The sequence below is a fragment of the Rutilus rutilus genome, assembly GCF_951802725.1.
Source record: "Rutilus rutilus genome assembly, chromosome: 25".
Taxonomy (NCBI): Eukaryota; Metazoa; Chordata; class Actinopteri; order Cypriniformes; family Leuciscidae; genus Rutilus; species Rutilus rutilus.
In genome coordinates, this window is record NC_140229.1 from 29,060,755 (window position 1) to 29,068,066 (window position 7,312).

A 7,312-nucleotide genomic window follows, 5' to 3' on the forward strand; every position below is an offset into this window, starting at 1 on the left:
TCAGTGGTTTTCTCTAATTATAGCCAATTTTTTTTTTGTTTCAATTAAAAAAAAATTGCGCTTTGGAAAATTGTTCTTGTCCCAATGTACATTTTCGAATAATACCATATCTCAAATGGCTACAATGTTTACATACTTTTATTCCTACATCTAGGGGCAATGCAGAAGGTCTACAAGACTAAGGCCACTGACATCGAAGACCTGATATCTATGGTCCTGAAATTTGCCCCACACAGGCATTTAAAATGGTATGTAATTGTGTTAGTTTTGTTTTAGTTTTCAATGATTCAATGTACCTCATACAAAATAAAGTTTTGATATTAGTTTTAATAAAATCTAAACTTTTAACTTTAGAAAGTATAATTACTAGATGAGTGTAAAAAGTAGTGTATAATCCTCATAGTATATTAAGTAGTAGTAGTTATATTCCTATGTATATATCCTAGTTTATTATCTTCAATGGACGTCACTTATGCAGTAATCTGCAATTAAATTAATGCAGGGCAAATTAATTAATATCTTAAGGCTTGCATGGTGACTTCAGTAGTTTCATAGAAGTATCATTTTTTTTTTTTTTTTTTAAGTTAAAACTAGGGCAAGTTAAAAGCATTATATAATGTTTTCTATTATAATATAATTGCTCTAACTTGTCCCCCTTGTTGTAAAATTCCTGAAATATGCTTAGGTTAAGGGAACGTTCTGGGAACGTTTTGGGAACCTACTCGGAACGTTTTGGGAACCTACTCGGAACGTTCTGGGAACGTTCCCCTAACCTAAAGGGAACGTTCTATTTACGTAAAGAAAACTTTCCTGGCTAACCAATAGGGAACGTTCTTGGGAACCAAAAACTAACGTTCCCAGAACGTTCCCAGAACGTAAAATTGTTTGCTGGGTGTATCGTGTATTTATTCAGATATTTCAGCATCAATGTGTATAGAAAAATGTATACATTTGAATACACTACATTGCATTTCTTTATATTGCACTATTAATTATTTCAGACTACAAATCAAAAAAGGAATGTTTTATATAGGGGTAAGGGTACTACCCATTAAGCCCACTTATTCTAGTGAACTCTGACCTGCGAATTCACTCTACATATAACGTATAAGTCTCACCTCCGATGAAGAATTTGAAAACCTGTAACTGCTGTATTGTTTATGAGAGAGAAAGAGAAAAAAAGTTTGAAACTGCTATCAATGTTTTTTTTATCTCTGTGACTTTACACCTACAAATTCCACTGTCACAGTTTGCTCAGTTTTGCTATAATGATACCCTCACAGAACATGGTAATAATCAGCCATCCATGCAAAAGCAAAGGTCGGTGTAGTTTACAGGTACATCTGTCCAGGCCAACATCTGATGCCTTGATGCCTTCCGCTGGGATCCCAGAAAACCTGAAATAAAAAAAAATAGTACAGTTCAAAATCTACATACATCTCACCTGGTATTACAAATTATCATTCCAGGTTCACTTTAAGATATACTCAATATTAGTGCTGCACGATATTGAAAAATTTAGAGTTTATTTAGAGATACCTGCCGTATGGTTTAGTGCAGGCACTAACGGCGCTAAATCTCGTAAATTACCCCACTAATAATGCCCAGAATGGTACCAAACTTCTACAGTAGTACAAATAGGTTCTGTACTCATTAAACGAGGCATTGGAAAGTTTGTAAGTACATCAGGAGTTTATTTAAAGAACACTTGCCTGACGGCGAATGCTACTGCTGACGCGGATGTTGACGTCACTTTATGAGTACAGAACCTATTTGTACTTCTGTACTACTCATTTTCCCCGACATAGAGCAGATCGGCACACAACAAAAACTGCTGTTCGGATGTTCCCTTTTCTGATATTTTAGCATTCGTGACATTTTAATTAAAGTAGTAAGAATTTTAGTATAATAAGCAAAAATTAAGAGTTAACTCAGAGATCACCTACCGCTGCAGATGTGTAGCCTACGGAAGTGAAAAGCGGAAATGCTTAGACCTCTTCCGGTTCGACCGCTGGGCGCTCCGCATAACCCCTATTGGGGGGATTTTGTAGAGGAGTGAACCTGCATAGAAAATTACAATAGATAACAAGCATAGATAAATACAATAGAAGAAAAATACAGTTGAAATAAGCAGTGCATTATGTTTTTCAGTTAAATCTAACTTCCCAGCTAACAATTTTTGGTTCCCATAACGTTAGTTTTTGGTACCCAGAACATTCTCAGAATGTTAGTTTATGGTTCCCAGAACGTTATTTTTTATGGTAACCACCCAGCAACGTTCTGGGAACGTTATTTTATTGTTACATAAAAATAAAACCAAAAAAGAACATTCCCCTAACGTAAGTATTTGGTTCCCAAAAAAATAACCAAAAAATAACATTAGGGGAACGTTCTGTGTTAACTGGGTAGCTGCTAGCGTAGATGCTAACGGACTTTTTCAAAGACACAAAATAATTTCTTTAAAGTAAATATTCAACAGAAGCGTGTCAATTACACGTAAGAAATGTGTCAGGGACGTTTGTGTGTATTATTTGTGAGATTTTGTTGACTAAACTTACCTGAAAGCAGTGAAACCAACAGCGAGAGACGGGAGTTTTGTTGTTTGTCAGTTGTCGATGACGTCACGTTTCCATCTGCTCTCGCGCAGCGCACGTGCTCCAGTGTTTGATCACGCGCATGCGCATTAAAACACTTCAAAGTCACGCAGCATTTAAATGAACATATATAGAATTAAAATATATAACATAATTTAAAATATCAATATCAAAATATCTTATAACCTTAGGGGACCGTACTGACGACTATGTCAGTTGGTAATCTGCCTGTTAATAGTAAGTGATATTAAAATAATAACCTGCAGAGAACGGAATTCCCAGAACGTTCTCTTTAGGTTATAAAAATAAAACCTAAAAATAACCTGCAAGGAAACGTTCTGGGAAGGTTCTCTTTAGGTTATAAAAATAAAACCTAAAAATAACCTGCAGGGAACGTTCTGTGAAGGTTCTCTTTAGGTTATTAAATAACAACCTGCAGGGAACGTTCCCAGAACGTTCTCTTTAGGTTATAAAAATTAAACCTAAAAATAACCTACAGAGAACGTTCCTAGAACGTTCTTATTTGGTTCCCAAAAAAATAACCAAATGGGAACCATATGGGAACGTTAGGGGAACGTTCTGTGTTTGCTGGGATTCTATGAAAATGTCCATTTTTCTGTCCCTAGCCTTTACAGAAATATTACACTTAAAGTAACAACATGTAGTTTTTCAACCTTCATAATATATTTCCAAGACCCTTGTGATGGTACATCGACTTACAATAGGTTGAATGACACGTCTGCCAGAGCCTGACGGGGTCTGTATCGCTTTTACTGGCACTATGTAACTTCGGGGTGCGGGTAGTAACCAGCGCTCAAAAAGAACTACAAAATTCGACTGCTTTACGGCATACGTCACTTCGCTTCCTCACTTCCTCAAATTCGGCCGTGACAGGCCAACCAGCGCGTTTGTTTTCGTGCGTGTGTTTTCGTCATGGCTGAAGCAGCAGCGAAACGTAAGAAGTCCAAGGTTTTGTCGGAGTAGAGTCGGAAGAGGAAAAGGGAGAGTGATAAACTGAAAGGCAGGACGAGGATCAATATTGGTCGAGCGTTTGCTCGCTGGCGTGAGCTTATCGTCAGACCGATGCTGAATTGGCCGTCATGCTGTTGAACTAGTAAGTACATTGCTTGCATACTATCTTTAGTTTTTCTAATCTGTTGTCTGCCTGGCTACGTTACGGAAACTATCTGGTCCTCCATTTATCTTCATGAATCAGCTAACGTTAGTAGATGAGCGAATTATCAATCTGGTAGCTAGTAAACACTAACATGCTAGTTTTAGATGGTTAGGATGCTATCGCTATCATTCTCGTTCAGATTTGAGCATTGCAATCGACATGCAAATCGCAAATGTTTGAGTTAAAATGTTTAGTCTACTAAACATGTATAAATTATGAAAGGAGGAAGATTAATAATATTATCATTGCCCATATGAAAAAAACCTGCATGCTTCATATACAGTAACAGCCCGTTCTCATCCCAAGTCGTCATATACTGACGCTTTCAAAATTTCTTCAATATCTGACGCACAAAGCACCCTTTAGCGTCCATATGAGACGCATAACCCTACCACAGACCTAAACCTACCCATAACCGAAGCGTCTCATATTGACGCTAAGGGTGCTTTGTGCGTCGGATATTGAAGAATGTTTGAAAGTGACGATTTGGGGATGAGAATGCGTTGACAGTAACCGTAAATCATTTTACGACAGCGGTAATGGACAATTCCGCTTCCAACCTGTAGGGCGACCGCAGAGGAAAAGTTCCATGTTGTTGCTTTAAAAAACACTTTAGGGTTACAATTTCTTTACATTTTAAAATAAAACAATATGTTATTTGAACAATTACACCCTCTTGAGCCATCAATGTGGCAATATTTGATTTTTATGAATTATATAGAATTTCAAGCGCCACAGAAGTGCTCGTCCCCACAGTCATGTACAGAGAGAAAATGCTTTATTTTGAGGTCAATAACAGATTTTTACACCATTTAAAATACAATAATGTATACATAACTATCAAATATATTATGTAAATGATATATATATAAAAAAAAAAAATGCAGAATACATATTATAAAATTTATAATGAAAGTAGTGGTCCCCTGGAGTTGTGTCACTGGTGTTACTGTTAAACAAAAATCTCTTTTTTTGAAATAAAAATCACACTGCTATAGCTTATGTTTGTATGCAGGCCTACGGAATTTATATTCACAATACTTAATAACTAATATTATTTTATTGCATTTATATTAGTTGTTTGAAGAGTTACAAAAAAGCGGTCGGTCTTAACACAAGTTTCAGCCGGCAAGTCGGTCGGACTAAAAGGGGGAAAAAATAAATAATTGGGTCGGTAGGCTACTAAACTGACAGGGTCGGTCGGGTTACGGCAAACAAGAATATTTTTAAGGATGGCCTTAGACTATTGTAACTCACTTTATTTTGGGCTATCAGGCCTCTCTCTCTCGTCTACAGCTAGTTCAAAACGCAGCGGCTAGACTTCTCACCGGGACACGCAAATATGAGTCGATCACCCCTATTTTATTCAAACTCCACTGGCTACCTGTCACATTCAGGATTGATTTAAAATTTGTACTATTTGTGTATAAAGCTCTTAACAAACCGGCCCCCCAATATCTGACCAATCTCCTCTGCCCGTACACTCCATCTCGTACTTTGAGATCCAGTGATCACTGTCTTCTCATCGTGCCCAGATCCAGACTTAAAAAACGAGGCGACTGCACTTTTGCGACTGCAGGCCCAAAACTTTGGAACAGTCTACCCCTCTATATCAGACTAGCTCCCTCAATTTCCATCTTCAAAACATCCTTGAAAACTTTTAATACCCCTTGACACAACTATTGTTTTGTTTTTTTAATTGTCCTGTTTCTGCCCTGCATTCCTATTGCCCTGTACAGCACTTTGGTCAGCCTTGGCTGCTTTTAATTTTGCGTTATAAATAAATATTGTATTTTTTTTAGAATTAAGTTAATACCTTTGAGTCACCTGGGATAAAACTCCCCCTGCTACCCTCATTTGCATTTGTAAAGCTCACAGCAGTCTCATTTACATGTTAAAGCATTAGAGGGAGGGGGGTCACGGGGCAAGCAAGTCCCACGTCAATTTCCGACAATTTCCGACAGTTTGCAGTGTTGCCTGTAAATTGCCGTTTGCAGTCGTAAACCTGAACTTCCACGACAATCTACAGCGCCGGTAACTGTCGAAAATCCCACTTTTCATGCAGTGTGGGGGTACGTGGTGTCTAAATTCTGCCTTATTAAAGGAGGATGCGTACAGAAGGAGAATAGAGAAGTGTATTAAGGATGAAATGGAAAACTACTTATACGAAGAAAATATATGTAAATGGTGGGGTATTTTAAAAAAGGAATTAAAAAAAGTTAGTATTAGATATTCTAAACAAAGGAATCACATGAGAAAATGTAAACTAGACAATATGTATATGTTATTGGAAGAAGAAGCAAGGAAAATTGAAAATAATCCTGAATATGCAAAGGAGCATTATTGTCAGATAAAAGCAGAAATTGAAGTGTATGAAAAAGAAAAATGTGAAGGTGCAAAAATAAGAAGCAGGGCACAATATGTTTTAGAAGGGGAAAGGTGTACAAAATATTTCATGAATTTAGAGAAGAAAAAACAAGGGAGGAAGTTCATTACTGAGTTGGAAAATGGAGAAGGTAGGAAAGTTGTGGATTATGTAGAAATAATAGAAAGAGTAGAAGAGTTTTATAGAATTTTATTTAAGAAAGGGAATATAAAACAAGAAGATATTGACAAGTTATTAGATCATATAAATATAAGTCTTAAGGATGGGGATAGGGAGTTGTGTGAGGGAGACATAACTTTAGAAGAGGTAGAAGAAGCAATCAGACAGACAAAGCAAAATAAAAGTCCAGGAGTGGATGGTTTAACGCATGAATTTTATCAAACTTTTATGGGTACTTTGGCACCGATATTGTTGAGAATGTATACGGAGATGGAGGACAAAAAAGAAGTGCCAAAATCTATGTGTACAGGGATGATAACGATGCTTTATAAAAATAAAGGGAGTCCGTTAAAATTAGAAAATTATAGGCCACTAAGTCTTTTAAATACAGAGTATAAAATTTTAACAAAGATTTTAGCAAATAGACTAAAGAAAGTAATAGGGACCATAATAGCATCAAATCAGGCCTATAGCATTCCAGGGAGGGATATAATTGACACGGTCTGCACAATAAGAGATGTTGTGGGCAGGATGGGGGAGGATGGGGAAGGCGGAATAATGTTATGTGTAGATTTAAACAAGGCTTTCGATAGAGTGGAACACGGCTATTTGGAACAAGCAATGAGGAAATTTGGGTTTGGGAAGAGAATGCTGGGATGGATAAATTTGTTATACAGTAAAGCGCAAAGTTGTGTGAAAGAGTTTTGACAGACCCATTTCCGCTTGAGAGGTCAGTAAGACAAGGATGTCCGATGTCTACATTGCTTTATTCAATATCGGTTGAGCCGTTAGCAATAATGGTTCGAGCAGACAAAAAGATAAGAGGTATTCAAATTCCAAACAGTTGTGAGAGTGTGATACACCAATATGCGGATAACACGACATTTACGATTAGGGATGTAGAAAGTATAAAAAAGGTAATGGGGCACATAGAAATATATGGGAAAGCGTCAGGAGCAAAAATAAATATAGAAAAATCTGAAATAATGAGTATAG